Raw genomic sequence first — 16183 nt, 5'->3', positions numbered from 1 at the left:
AAACCATTCTAAGCCCATTGGCTTCTATGGTCTTAAATAAAAAGGTAAAGGTCCCCAGTGCAAGCACTGGGTCATTACTGACCCATGGGGTGACATCACATCCCGACGTTCTGCTCTTATTGCTTATATTTTCTTCTGCCTTACAGGGGCTAGACAGATTTCCTCTGAGTTGTGGGTTCCCTTTAGGGATACCTAATTCTCCCTTACACTTAGTTAGAATTTAAGATACCAGCCCTAATAATAAACAGGTGTGGGTTCTTACAGTCCTCTGGCTTGTCCACATACAGCTTACCACATTTAAAGTTCTAACTTCCTAATAAACTTATTAGGTGCCTATGTAGCAAGACAAATCGTTCTCCATATTAAGTCCATGTGGGGTTACCGTTTGGAACAGGTGGATAAAATTATAAACCCACACCTGTTTATAATTTGCTGGTATGCGCCGGCTTCTCAGTGACATCAGGAATGACGGTTCAGCGTGAAGAAATTTTAAAAAATATGCGGGGCACATCAGCCTGGAACACACTGCTAATTACCAAGCATAAACGGCCAGTGACTTAAACAACAGCCTTCTACTGAAAGCAGGAGTAAATGCTGGTGTCCAGCGTCCAGGGCGGCTTCAGCAAACTCCAAAGGGGTAACCATGTTATTGTGGTGTTGCAAAAATAAATAGGAGTCTTGTGACAACTTAGAGGGTGGAATAAAATCTCATTAGTCAGGTGCCACAGGACACTCCATTTTTATTTAATTTTTTTAAATATATGTATTTCAGCTTGACCATAAGCCTTATCTTGCCGCAGTCAGTGCTCAATGTTTGTCAGGTGTCAGTCTGCCACCTGGTGGATAACACAGTTCTTGTCATATAACTTTCCCTGCAAAGGACTTTTTTTTGTGTGCCGTCAAGTCACAGCTGACTTACGGCAACCCCGTAGAGCTTTTAAGGCAAAAGACGTTCGGAGGTGGTTTGCCATTGCCTGTCTCCGCATCACACCCCTGCTATTCCTTGGAGGTTGCCCATCCAAATACTGACCAGGGCCAACGCTGCTTAGCTTCTGAGATCTGACAAAATCAGGCTAGCCAGGACAGGGTACAAAGGACTATACAGCTAGTAATTTTTATCCCGCCCTCCTCCAAGAAGGTGGCATAGATGCAAGGTTCTCCTTGTGAGCTAGAGAGCTGCTGGCGGCGGCTCTCCAGGGTTTCAGGCAGAGCCCTTTCACATCACCTACTTGATTAGTCCCTTTAACTGGAGATGCCGGGGATTGAACCTGGGACCTTCTGCATGCAAGGCAGAGGCTCTACCACTGAGCCACAGCCCTTCCCCAGTTTATATATAAACTGCTCCCATCTAGTGTTTACGATTTGTTTTTCTCCCATGAAGCACCATGCATACGAACAAGCTGAAAGATTCCCAGATGTGAAACATCCTTTTTAACTGTAAAAGGGACACATGTGTATGGATGAGTGTTTTCTAAGGGAAAGCAAAGAAAGCATGATTCACAGGATTACAACTGAATATTTCTGGGGAAAGGCTGAGTCACCCAAGAGCAACTTCAGCTATTAGCACCAATTACCGTTGCTGGAATGGTGACAGCACTTATCTTGTATATTTCTGAGTTCTGCGCAGAAACATCACAAACTATGCCTCTGACATTTTCCTTCACAATTTTTTCCTCCTCTGTGTCATGTGTGGGTTCATGAAAGTTAATCTTCAACAGACAATGTTGGCGACGGTTTAACACGGCTACCCCTGTGGAATTAGAATCCCAGACCAGAATTATTCTGCTACATTCTTTTAATTCCTCCTCATCCTTGGTCCAATAGTTCATCACGTTTTCGCCTGTCCACAGGCTTTTGTGAGGGCAGCTACAAGTATTGCCATTTTGCAGAAAGAGAGCGGAAACTGGAGAGGGGAAACACAGTAAATATTCAGAGAATTTCACTCGGTCTCTACCACAGTATCGCTTTTACAGCTGACTATTCAAAATTAAGATGAATTATTTCAGCTTCTCCTAATAAATCCACCCTTCTCCTGATCCCTGATGTGTAGGGAACATAAGAAGAGCTATCTGGATTGGGTCAGAGAGCCATAAATACAATCGATAAATATTTATGCAAGCTTCAGACAGCTTAACAATGGTCAAGTCTTCAATGTCATCCACTGTTTTATTGGTGTGGGTTTTTTTTGTTCTTTTTACAAAATTTCATATCCACTTTCTGAAACCAGGCAGCTGTGTTTTTATTGCTGGTTTTCATTTTCTAGTGTGTTGTCTTTTGCATTTTGTATTTTAAATATTTTAATAAAATTATTATACGCCTCAAAGATATTTATAGCAGATAAAGCATATAAAATGACTCAAATAAACAAGATTTTCCAAACCAGAGAAGCAGTGTCCTAGAGGCTGTTAGCAAATCAGCTCTGCTTTCTCTCTTACATCCAAATTTCTGCTCTTCCAATAGACCTAAACTGGACCTAATGGTATTGCAGTATTGGCATTTTCTATCACTTTCCCTACTGTCTGACTCCAGTGTAGCTTTCTCCCTGAATGCAGGTGGTTTCAACATTGGGACAGGATTGGGAGATTTCGCTATTGTTTCTGCAGCTCCTGGTACAGCACAGTAGCAATGGGGCTTCCATATGGCAGGTTTTCCTGTGGTTTCCTGCCCTTGGTAACAGCCACCACCACCCTTAGGCCACCGGGGCTTTTTCAGCTTAAAACAAAATGACAACTGAATATTGTAATACAGATATAATGTTATAAGAGGGTGTGTATCTGGTTCTCTGAATTCCTGGCTTTCATGTTTTTTAAAAAAGCAAGTGTCTAACCCTTTTAGTTGCAGTAATATACCTTTCCCCTTATATCTCCACAGTGTAAAGTGTAGTCTTTTTTAAAAAATGAAAGCTGAGAATTCAGAGAACCTGGTACACACATAGGGTTGACAACCTCAGGGTCATAGCTGGAGGTCTCCTGGGATTACAACTGATCTCCAGCCGATCGAGATCAGTTCCCCGGGAGAAAATGGCCACTTTGGCAATTGGACTCTATGACATAGAAGTCCCTCCCCTCCCCAAACCCCACCCTCCTCAGGCTCTGTCCCAAGAACCTCCCGCAGGTGGCGAAGAGGGACCTGGCAACCCGGTGTGTGTAAAGTACTGACAAGTCGCAGCCGACTTATGGCAACCCCCTTTTTTTTAGGGTTTTTATGGCAAGAGACTTACGGAGGTGGTTTGCCAGTGCCTTCCTCTGCACAGCAACCCAGGTCTTCCTTGGTGGTCTCCCACCCAAATACTAACCAGGGCTGACCCTGCTTAGCTTCTGAGATCTGACGAGATCAGGCTAGCCTGGGCCATCCAGGTCAGGGCCCTGGCAAACCTATACACACATAATTATGTTATATTGATATGACATTCAATTGCCAATTAAAATAAAGGAAAAAAATCCCTGGTGGAGGTGAGAAGGATATGGCTACCTTGGGGAGAGTACCAGGGGAAATCCTTTCCCCACCCTTGTGGCAGCCATCCAGCCTTCACTGAAATATATCCCAGACGTTAATAGCAAAGCAAGTTTGAGAAAGGTCAGAGAAAATTCAGGGAAACCTCAGGAGTTGCAATGAATGCACCACAATGCTGTGGGGAAGCAGGAAAAAAACTGTGCTTCCCGACTGCAAGAAACTTCAGGAAAATAGCTAGGGTAGCCAAGAGTGCTCTATAGGGGTTTGCCAGCGCTTGGTAGAGTGGTGGTGGGGAAAATGGGGAGAGTAGGCATCGTGTCAACGCTGCAACCTCACTGCTGGCGCAAACTCAGAAAAGTTGTGTGACAAGCCAGAATTTTACCAAAATTGGTGGGGTAGAATCCTAGAGTGTCACACCAGCACACTGATGTCACTTCTGGGTTTACGCCACAGATGTGCATTTTGTATTTCCTCACCCCCTACAACTAGCCCATGTTGAAATGACTAGCGCCACCATTTCATTTTATTGTCATGAAGTTACAGTTGACCCCATAGGGTTTTCAAGGGATTGCCTGCCTCCACATCACGACCCTGGTATTTCTTGGAGGTCTCCCAGGGTTGACCCTGCCTAGCTAATAGGGTTGCCAGCTGTTGGGAAATAACTGGAGATTTTTGGGGCGGAGCCTGAGGAGGGCGGGGTTTGGGAGGGGACATCAATGCCATAGTCCAATTGCCAAAGCGGCCGTTTTCTCCAGGTGAACAGATCTCTATTGGCTGGAGATCAGTTGTAATAGCGGGAGATCTCCAGCTACTACCTGGAGGTTGATAACCCTATTATCTAATGACATCTGACAAGATCAGGCTTGCCTGGGCTACCCACATCAAATCTACTATTGCACAACCCAAAGGCCAACATGTCATGGTTTCTGTTTTGATGCAACCTTTTCGTTGCTTAGAGTGGCACAGGGCACTTGAATGCAACTTCATTGATGCCCGGGCAACGAGAGGCAGCGAACCATGAATTGCGGTCATTAATTACATTGTTTACATGAAGCTCACAGGCAACCTCCCAGCCGGCCACAACCGAGGTTGGAATTGAGGTCTGGTTGAGCTCCTCTGGCTGGAAATGAAAGAGTGCGGGCAGGGAGGAGAAATCCCCCATCCCAGTGGAGCTTTGCACCGATAAGAATCCCGCGTACACTAGCTCGGATTCACACATGCAAAAGAATAAGGGGATCAGGTGGAAGATTCCCATCTTGGAATGTTCCCTACCCTAAAAAACAAATCCCCGCAGGTAGAAAATCAGCACAGAGAAGCGACGGAACTCTCTCGTATTCAGTGCTGGTTTTCTCCTTTCCAGGGGGTGTACGGTTTTTGCAGAGTTGGTTTTTATATATCAACTTTCTCTACCACTTAAGGAAGAATCAGCCCGACTTACAATCACTTTCCCTTCCCCACAACAGACACCCTGTGAGGTTGGTGGGAGGTTGGTGGAAACTGTGACTAGCCCAAGGTCACCCAGCTGGCTTAGGGTTGCCAGGTCCCTTTTTTCTTTATTTTAATTGGCCGCTGATTGTCATTCTATCGATATAACATAACTATGTGTATATCGTATAACTATGTGCTAAGAAACGTTGAGGGCAGCAGGAAAAGAGGAAGACCCAAGAAGAGATGGATTGACTCAATAAAGGAAGCCACAGCCCTCAATTTGCAAGATCTGAGCAAGGCTGTCAAAGATTGGACATTTTGGAGGACTTTCATTCATAGGGTGGCCATGAGTCGGAAGCGACTTGATGGCACTGAACACATACACACACACACACACACACGTGTATATAGGGTTGCCAGGTCCCATCTTTGCCACCGGTGTGAGGTTTTTGGGGTGGATCCTGAGGTAGGTGGGGTTTGGGGAGGGACTTCAATGCCATAGAGTCCAATGGCCAAAGCAGGCATTTTCTCCAGGGGAACTGATCTCTATCGGCTGGAGATCAGTTGTAATAGCAGGAACTCTCCAGCTAGTACCTGGAGGTTTACTGATATAAGGTAGTTGAAATCCAAAGAAACACTTCTCAGTACACAGCCACTGAACACTGAATATGTACAGTTTTAACAATATATTTGTTTGCTCTAGCAATACTATATAACCATCAACATATACGGAAAAACTTGATAGTTACAATTCTGTATAAATATGGAACTTGTTTAGCAATATTTCCAATACAATTGTATGCTTAAACAATAGTTCACATCCATTTATTACTAGAATCCCCCAGGGAAGTGTCTTTACATCAGGCAGTAAATATCTTTGCAATAGTAGAAATTTAGGATTGCAATAGAAGATGCTCTCAACGCCGCGGTCTGCTGGTATGTAGTTGAGTATGCACTCAACTATTGCAAAGATATTTACTGCCGGATGTCTAGGCACTTCCCTGGGGGATTCTAGTAATAAATGGATGTGAACTATTGTTTAAGCATACAATTGTATTGGAAATATTGCTAAACAAGTTCCATATTTATACAGAATTGTAACTACCAAGTTTTCCTTATTGGGACGGGACATCAATGCCATAGTCCAATTGCCAAAGCAGCCGTTTTCTCCAGGTGAACAGATCTCTATTGGTTGGAGATCAAATATATTGCTCTAGCAATACTATATATTTTTATAGTTTTAACTATATTTATATAGTTTTAACAAATATATTGTTAAAACTGTACATATTCAGTGTTCAGTGGCTGTGTACTGAGAAGTTTTTTCTTTGGATTTCAAGTACCTGGAGGTTGGCAACCCTAAGCTGGCTTCGCGTGTAGGAGTGGGGAACCCAACCGGTTCCTCTAGATCACTGGTTCCCAACCGGGGGTCCAAGTTATAAACCCATAATAAATTAATATTTTCAATTAAAAGTTCTGTCTATTATAAAAATATAATATAAAAATATAAAATCAATATAATAAATATATATATTCAAATATTATTCTAAGTTTAATGTTTAACTAACAGTTACGATTAAAGTTTATTTTCAAATTCTCGGAAATTTTATTTTGAACCTTGGGGGTCCCTGCACCGAACCAACAAAGTCCTAGCGGTCCCTGGTCAAAAAAAGGTTGGGAACCACTGCTCTAGATTAGAGTCCGCCACCCCCAGCCACTGCACCGTGGAGCAAGGGAACCAAAACGCCCTTTGCCCTGCACCTAAATAATATTTGAATATATATATTTTATAATAAAGAACTTTTAATTGAAAATATTAATTTACTATGGGTTTATAACTTTGTTTCGCGGACCTTACTTTAGTTCTCGCGGACCCCTGGGGGTCCACGCCCCAAACCACTGCACCGTGGAGAAAGGGAGCCAAACCCCCCCTTTGCCCTCCACCCAGCCTTCCCTCCTGCAGGGGAAAGCAGCGCAGCCAGGCCTGAGCAGCCGCGTCACGGGCCCGGCAGCCAATGGCGAGGCGAGGCTCCCCGCCCGCCTCCGACGCCCCGCCTCCCTCCCGCGCTCGCGCCTGCAAGCCTCGCTCGGCCCGCACCGTCACGTGGGCAGGCCGCCCCGGGCTCCTGGCCGCCGCCGCGCGCTCCTTTGCACGGGCTCGGTGCAACCTCTTGCAGCAGGGCGGTTGCAGCGTCCGCCGCGCTTTCCTCCCAGCCGGCTCGGGGCCGAGCTTGGGCGGACCGCCCCTCCTTCGGCCATGAAGCTCCTCGCGGGGCTTTTCCTCCCCGGGCTGTCGCTGGTGCTTCTGTCGGGCTGCTGCCGCGGGCGATCGGGTGAGTTGAGTGATGTTGCTGGGGGCGCGCCCCGAAAAAAGCTGGGGGGGTGCATTGTTCAGCATGCGCGAACGCGCCCCGTGTGCAATCAATCCATACTTTTATTTGCAGTCACAGACCATCAAATAAGACACATTTGCATGGTTCAATAACAGGATAAAAGAACAAATGCAAAATAGGTTTGCTATTAAAAATTGCAAAACGCGAGGCGGGGGCGGAGAAGTCAGCACTTTCTTTCAAGGCCATTTCTGCTTTGCCTTGGGGTTTGGCGCATTTCCCCCATCCAGAAACTCTGCATGGAGGCTTGTGTTTGAGTTTTGAGAATTGGGATGGGGGAAATGTGCCTCCCGAGAGCGGCAAACCCCAAGGCAAAACCTCCCGGGCATCAATGGCCTTTAAAGAAAGTGTTGGCCTCTCCACCCCCGCCTCGCGTTTGGCAATTTTTAATAGCAAATCTATTTTGTATTTGTTTTTTTATCCTCTGCTGTTTAACTAGGCAAATTTGCCTTATTTGATGGTCTGTGACTGCAAATAAAGTATTGATTGATGGCACATGGGGCGCGTTCGCACATGCTGAATAATGCACTTTCAGTCCACTTGGCAGCTGGACTTTACTGCGTGCAACGGCAAGATCCGCTTACAAACGCTCGTTAAAGTGCAATGAAAGTAGATTGAAAGTGCATTATTCAGGCTGTGTGAAAGCACCCATGGAGTAGCATGTCCACGGCAAATTGGTAGCCTGTGTGGCTGGGGGGGGTTATACCGCTCTAGGGCACTGTGCCCCACTGAGGTCCTCCCCAGGCTCCATCCCCAAATCTCCAGGAGTTTCCCAACCTAGATCTGGCAACCCTACCCCACTATGGCCCACGGTTTTAAAAGGTACTCTAAAACTGCGGACCTCTGACTATGCTGTGGTTCCGTTGTAAACAAGAGGACAAGCACACCTGAGATCTCCTCGATCTGAAATAATAATAATATTGTTGATAGTCATATTGATCCAAATGTGCTACGTGAGGGTGATCGTGAGCTTTTTGCAAGTTGTTTTGTTGCAAATGGGTCTCGAATAGACTGAGCGGGCTGACGTTTTGTTCGCTGCTGTGTGGCGTCTCTGGGTTGGATTTATGACAGTGGCTGTGAGCAGAATGTTTGGTGCCTCTTTTTTTTTTTAAGGGACTAAAATAAGACTGGAGAGTTGTTGCTTTCTGGTCCTTGGAGGCCTGTCGGGAGAAAGCTTGGTTTGGCAAACCCGGAGAGCAATCTCTGTAAAAATCAAAGCTTGGGCAAGATTGTGTAAACAACCCTCGTCATCCCGAGGCAAAACATTTACTTGGAAGTAAATCCTATTGAATGATAGAGCCAGCTCACGCTACAATCTTAAACCCCACTGAACTCTATCCTGATTTTGTTAATTTTTTTATTGTTTAAGATATCCCAGTGAGACACTGAATGGGAAAGATGGGCTTCTAGGTCAATACAGGGCTTCCAGGGGCCTATTAAACGGATAGTATCCCGTTTCGATATCCTTCGGACTGTAATCTTGAAATTCAACAACAAACTGAAGTATAACTAGTACAATTATCACACAATAATTACATATAACTTATTTACAACAGGTTGCATGGGAGTTACTTATCAGAAATGAAGCAATTATCCCTTATGACACATAAGTCTGTAATGAGTAAAATAAAATACATAACAGTTAGTAAACACAGGCACATGAAGATAAAATGGAAAGTCTCCCAAACCCTTACAAAGGCTTACAATATGAGACAATGAAACCAAAAATGCAATTAGCACATGCAGTGTAGACTGCTATGGGCTGAAGTGGAGTACACTGTATCAGCCAGGCTTATATGCATGTAGGGAAATACATCCTTAAAGGGACCAAGAGCAAACAGAGAGAGATATTTTAGAGCATTCATCCACCCCCCCCCGAGAGCCCTAAGATCGGCTAATAATAACTTATTGAAGATCTGTGGCCCTAAGAGTGTCCTGGGTCAAGGCCTTTTCGGCCTTGGCCCCAGCCTGGTGGAACTCCCTGTCTAATGAGACCCACGCCCTGCGGGACTTAGATGAGTTCTGCAGGGCCTGCAAGACACGTTCTGCCAGGCTTATGGTTGAGGGCAGTGAGGGTACCATCTAGCAACTGGCCTCCCCTTTCCCCCGTCTCCCTTTCCACTCCCTTCCTCCTTTCCCCCTCCCTTTCCTTATCATCCCTGTCCCCTTCTTTTTTGCTACATTTGTACTCATTAGTTTGGTCCACTCACTCCCCCCCCCCCGCGCTGAGATATTGGCTTTAAGTTGGACAGCAGCCGCTGTAGACACAGCTCTCCCTGCAGGAAATAATACCAGTGCCACCCAATTCAAGACGATCTTAAATCCAGCGTTTCAAAATGTTTTACACATGACTGTATTTTAATTTATTTAAACTTGATGTTAACCGTCCTGAGCCCAGCTTGCCAGGGGAGGGTGGGATATAAATAAAAGCGTATTGTCGTTTTCGTTTTTGTTGCTCGGTGGTCGAAGCCGCAGATCAGGTCTCTTCAACAGTGAAGTTGGCCTTCTGTGTTCAAAATAAGGCAGGGTGGTTATGATTGTAAATAAATCAATGCAGTGATATTTCAGGCTTTTCGTTACCTCTCCTGGAGATATAAATCTGCCTTTCTTACCCCTTGGCAAAGTTGAGGAAAGTTGTTAAACGTTTAATGGAGAACAAACAGTTCAGCCATTACAAGCCCGGTAGCACCCATCTATCCACCAGTCACTTCTGCAACAATTGAGGTCTTATTTGGAAACAGATTTTTTTAAAAAAACATAGATGCTCTAGAGCTAATTTATGGCTTTCTCTCAAGGACCAAACTAGATGTTATGGTAGATATGTGGTTGCTGCTAAAAACACCCCCACGTGCTCTCTGCTTCGTAATGGTAGGGTCTACACATCATTGGATATTGTGCATTTGCCTCCTGGGTTTGGGAGACTTTCCATTTTATCTCCTGTGGCTCAGTGGTGTAGCCTCTGCTTTGCATGCAGAAGGCTCCTGGTTCAATCCCCACCATCTCCAGTTAAAAGGATCAAATGGTCGGTAATGTGCAGGACCTTTATCCATGACCCTGGAAAGCCACTGCCAGGCAGAATAGACCTGACCTTGATAGACCAGTGGTGTGATTCTGTAGAAGGTAGAATTGTTTGCACAGTTGCAGAATATTCAGTGATGCTGAGATATAGTCAGTATCCGGTGTGACTCGCCTAGCGTGTCGTAATGATGTACAAGATTTCCACCCGCCCCACCTCCCTGCTATTGGCAGCCGATAGTGTGGGACAGGGGTGGGAAAATGTAGAATACAAAGACATGATGAGAAGAAGTCAGTGTTTTAGAAAGGAGGCAGCCGGGCAGGCAGCAACCATTGGGAAGACACAGCTCTGCAGTCATTATAGCATCTTCCAAAAAGTTGGTGGTTTGGAACAGTGTGGAGAATCTCAGCTTTCATTTGGGAAAGCAACGTTCAAGTCCTGGTAGCCGATAAAAAGATAAACGCCAGTTTGAATGGGCTTTGACGGGTTTATAAATAGAATGAGGCTTCCAGTGGGATACGTAGCTCCTAGTTCCCGATTTAGGCTGGCCAGTGGCCGTAACAATAAGTGGAAATGGACTAATGGCTCCTAGTCCCCCATCCCTCTGACCTCCCATGCCGTTCTAGGAAGAAGAAGAAGAGGTTTTTATACCCCGCTTTTCTCTACTTAAGGAGTCTCAAAGCAGCTTACAATCACATTCCCTTCCGCTCCCCACAACAAATATCTTTGAGGTAGGTGGGACTGAGAGAGTTCAGAGAGAACTGTGACTGGCCCAAGGTCACCCAGCAGGCTTCATGTGGAGGAATCAAACTCGGCTCTCCCAGAGAATCTGCCGCTCTTAACCACTACACCAGGCTGGCTCTAGACTTCTCATGTATTTCCTTGCTGCCCCAATCCTCCTTCCTGAGCCCAAAGAACAGATTGTATATATCATAATCAAAATACACACTTACAAAGTAATGTCAGAATGGCCTTGCATGTGACTTTTTGACAAAGTTGTTAGTTTGCATGTTGGAAGAAGGAATGACATTTTCAAAGCTCCGAAGAGATTTCTAGAGTGGCCAGAACCAACGGAGCACAAAGTTCCTGAACAAGACAAGCTTCGCTTGCCAAAAGGTTTTCTCTATTACACGGTTATTTATTAATTAAGGTATTTATGCCCGAAACAGTCAAGGCAGCTTATAATTTTAAAATCCACAAAAAACAGTTAAAAATAGACAACTATCCCCGTGTGCTAGTAGCAATCCTCAGGTAGTTATTACCTAGTAATAACCTAGTAGTTATTACCTTATTCGGGGTAGTCTGCCTGGCATCGACTAAGTAACACTAAGAAAGGCATTTTATTCCTTTATTTTCTGCTCAAGGCTATAGCTGTATGAGCAGTACAAGATAGATTTATTTGTTTAAAACATTTCTATCCTGCCCTTTTGCCCAAGTAGGGTCTCCAAGGTGGCGAACATTTCAGTATTAAAACAGCATTTAAAATAAAGTATGATAAAGTAATTCAATAAAACATATAAACACACATAAAACCAAAAACCAGGGAGGAGGGCAATAGCAAGTGTTGGGGATATGCCAAGCAAAACAAAAATGTCTTCACTTGCTGGTAGAAGACATCAATAGAGGGAGAAAGACAGATCACCCTAGGGAAGGAGTTGCAAATTTTGGTGGCACTGCAGAGAAAGCCCTTTCTTAGGTTGCCACCCATCTAGTCTCAAGTGGCCAGGGCATCAGAAACAGGGCCTCCAAAGATGACTGGAGGAGATGTGTAAGTTCGTATAGGAGAAATCCTAGAATCATAGAGTTGGAAGGGACCACCAGGGTCGTCTAGTCCAACCCCCTGCCCAATGCAGGAAACTACCTCCCCCCCACATCCCCAGTGACCCCAACCCTCCCCCCACCATGCAGGATCCCACAATCAAAGCACTCCCGGAAAATGGCCATCCAGCCTCTGCTTAAAGACCTCCAAAGACGGGGACTCCACCACCCTCGGAGGCAGTGCATTCCACCATCGAACAGCCCTCACTGTCAGGAAGTTCTTCCTAATGTTTAGGTGGAATTGCTTTTCTATTAGTTTAAATCCATTACTCCGTGTCCTAGTCCCTTAAAGGATGCTGGCTCCAAGCCATATAGGGCTTTAAAGGTCAATACCAGCACCTTGAATTGGGCCCGGAAGCAAATTGAAAGCCATTGTAGAGGGAATAAGACTGGAGTGATATGTTCCCTATGACCCCACGCCACTCAGCATTCTGGCTGTAGCATTCTGTATCAGCTGTGGCTTCTGGACAGTCTTCAAGAACAGCCCCACATGGAGGTCATTGCAGTAATCTAATCTAGATTTTACCAGGGTACGCACCACAGTGGTGAGATCTTTCCCGTCCCGAAACGACCCCAGCTGGCTCACCAGCCAAAGCTGGTGAAGGCACAACCACTGGTAGCGGCCTCCTGTTTATCCAACTGGAAGTCTGAGTCCAGGAGCATTCCCAGGCAGTGAACATGCTCCTTTGGGGGAGAGCAAGCCCATCCAGAAGAGGAGCTCTCCCAATTCCTGGGTCAGACCTTCCCCACACCAGTAGCACCTCTGTTTTGTCAGGATTACGTTTCAGTTTGTTAGCCCTTATCCATTCCAAAAGAGCCTCCAGGCACCAGTTGACGATTTCCACATCCTCTTTGGGATCTTCTGGAAGCACAAGATAGAGCTGTCATCTGCGTATTGGCAGTAAGTCAACCCAAATCTCCAGATGCCCTCTGCCGGTGGCTTTTATGTAGATCACTGGTTCCCAACCGGGGGTCCGTGGACCCCCAGGGGTCCGCGAGAACTAAATTAAGGTCCGCAAAACAAAGTTATAAACCCATAATAAATTAAAAATTTTAATTAAAAGTTCTCTATTATAAAAATATATATTCAAATATTATTCTAAGTTTAATGTTTAACTAACAGTTATGATTAAAGTTTATTTTCAAATTCTCGTAATTTTTATTTTGAACCTTGGGGTCCCTGCACCGAACAAAAAAGTCCTAGTGGTCCCTGGTCAAAAAAAGGTTAGGAACCACTGATGTAGATGATGAAAAGCATAGGGGACACGGTGGAACCGTGCGGGACCCCAGAGGCCAAGGGGCAGAGGAGCGGTCCTCCAGTACCACAGTCTGAAACGTATGAAGCCAGATTGGAACGGATCCAAACAATCTTAATTTGTTGAGGAATCCGTGAAGTTGCCCAGATTGTGAGCATTTTGTAAAGGGGGAGGGGGTTATTCGTACTATCGTTCCTCATCTCCGGAGGGCATTTATGTTAGCCCGTTTTAATGTTCTCCCTCTCTTCTATTCTGTATGGGAGATATAAGAAAATTCCATTCTCTGCCAGGGTGTGTAAATGTGCCCTGGGGGAGATAGAAAGTATTGACCCTATGCTCTTGTATTGTCCATTTTTTTGTGAAATTCGTTCTGTCCTTTTAGATCCCTTTCTCTCAAATCGTGTAGATCAAGCTGATCATAGTAAGATCAAGTTGTTGTTATCCTCCCGAGATTCTGAGACTATTGAATCTGTGGCTAAATTTTTTGATGAAATTGTTAAGAGGCAGAGGTTAAATGATGTTTAGAGGGTTGGTTTTTATTTGATCTGCTTCTTGATGGTATGCCAATAAAGGTATTGAAATTGATTTGTACTATTGTTGTATTGCTTATGTCGGGTGGGGAACCTTTTTCCTGCCAAGGGTCATTTGCTCATTTATAACATCATTCGGGGGCCATAACCAGGTGGAGATGTCCGGGGGGGGAGGCTAGGGTTGCCAAGTCTCCAGCCACCACCTGGAGGTTGGCAACCACAGGGGAGGCCACGCAGAGAAGGCCTGGAGGGCACGCAATGGGGCGAACAAGTTGTCAAATACCGGAGGCAAAGGAAACACTCATATTGGTTTGACTCACAAATGTTTATGCTGGAATCAATTTTGTTAGTCTGCTTGGTTCTGCTGCCCCAGACTAAAATGGCTTTTACTGTGGTAAAGTAAGACTGCATCCTACACAAGCTTTTTTTGAAACACAATTGGACTAGTGAAATTGCATTCAGTTAGGTTGCAGGAGTACAACGCTTTTGTTCTGTGCCTCTGGTCATTCTAACGGCAGGCTCCCAGTTCCTAAGCCTGAAGAACGTCTCAGGAAGTATTGCATCTTATTTTCTATTGTGCAACTTTAGAAAAAGAAATCAGTGACACATTTCAGATCACTTCCCCCCTTTTTTTTTTAACATAACCCACACCAACCCTGTCACTTCCTGTGTAGATATGTTTTTATGCTCATATTATCACTTCCGCCCCTGGATGTACTTAGAAATAGGTTAGTTAGTATGTGGGTGGATTTCATTTAAATCAAATTGATTTAAAGCTCTTGTCAAGAACACTCTATTTAATCTTGGTTTTCTACATAAAAGTCCATTCTTTATAGTTGTGAATCTGTATTAAGGTTCTAACAACTCATAGATAGATATGGGTTTCATTTTTAGAAGGTACACCCTATACATTTTTACGTAGTAATTTATTCCGAAACTTTTCAAGTTAGTTTTACAGCTATATCATAAAATGAAGGCATAAATCCACAGTTTTAAGTATTACAAAGCCAAGTATTTCTAATAGTATCTTCTAGAGCGGTGGGCCTTAATCTGGAGAACTGGGTTTGATTCCTCACTCCTACACATGAAGCTAGCTGGGTGACTTTGGGCTAGTCACTGTTCTCTGATCTCTCTCAGCCCCACCTACCTCACAGGGTGTCTGCGTCTACACTTTTTCTTGCTCTTGTTTGGATGAAGGAAGAAGAGGAAGGAAAGATCATATTGTTGTGTGTGGGCTAGCATAACATGATGCTTAAGACCCTGAGCAGGTTACCAGGAAATTCCTGATTCATAACTTTGCTCGAACACAAGTCGTGGCTTTAGCCAATTCACCTTCAGCCTCCATAACTGGCAATTTGCAGAATGAGGATACTAGTCTTGGTCTGCTTTATAGGGCTTTTATAAAGATTATTGCAATTGTCGAAGGCTTTCACGGTCAGAGTTCATTGGTTCTCATAGGTTATCCGGGTTGTGTGACCGTGGTCTTGGTATTTTCTTTCCTGACGTTTCGCCAGCAGTTGTGGCAGGCATCTTCAGAGGAGTAACACTGAAGGACAGTGTCTCTCAGTGTCAAGTGTATAGGAAGAGTAATATATAGTCAGAAAGGGGTTGGGTTTGAGCTGAATCATTGTCCTGCAAAAAGTATCAAAGGTAATGTGCTAATAATTGTCCTATAAGTATCCAGATAATGTGCTAATGAGGGTGGGGTATGTTAATATGGAACCATTGTATCCTGAAGTGATCTGTTAATGTGTGATACAATGGTTCCATATTAACATACCCCACCCTCATTAGCACATTATCTTGATACTTACAGGACAATGGTTAGCACATTACCTTTGATACTTTTTGCAGGACAATGATTCAGCTCAAACCCAACCCCTTTCTGACTATATATTACTCTTCCTACATACTTGACACTGAGACACACTGTCCTTCAGTGTTACTCCTCTGAAGATGCCGGCCACAGCTGCTGGCGAAACGTCAGGAAAGAAAATACCAAGACCACGGTTACACAGCCCGGATAACCTACGAGAACCAATTATTGCAATTAATTATAAGAATTGCTTTGGATATCCTGTCCGTCTTGTGTGTCAGTGAGAAAGGCAGGCAATAAGAGACGTAAAATAATAATAAAATAAACCCTATATAAATGCTAAATTATTAGAACTGAGCAGGAAGTGGTTTGTTTTGTGTGTTTAGGGTGGGGGTTGATTCAAATGAAGATGAAAGTATTCCCCTGCACAGGAAACATTGACTGCTCGCTCTGAATAGGCTTTAGTTACTCTGACT

Source organism: Euleptes europaea, chromosome 12 (assembly GCF_029931775.1).
Source record: "Euleptes europaea isolate rEulEur1 chromosome 12, rEulEur1.hap1, whole genome shotgun sequence".
In the NCBI taxonomy this organism is placed as follows: Eukaryota; Metazoa; Chordata; class Lepidosauria; order Squamata; family Sphaerodactylidae; genus Euleptes; species Euleptes europaea.
This window is presented reverse-complemented; position numbering follows the sequence as displayed.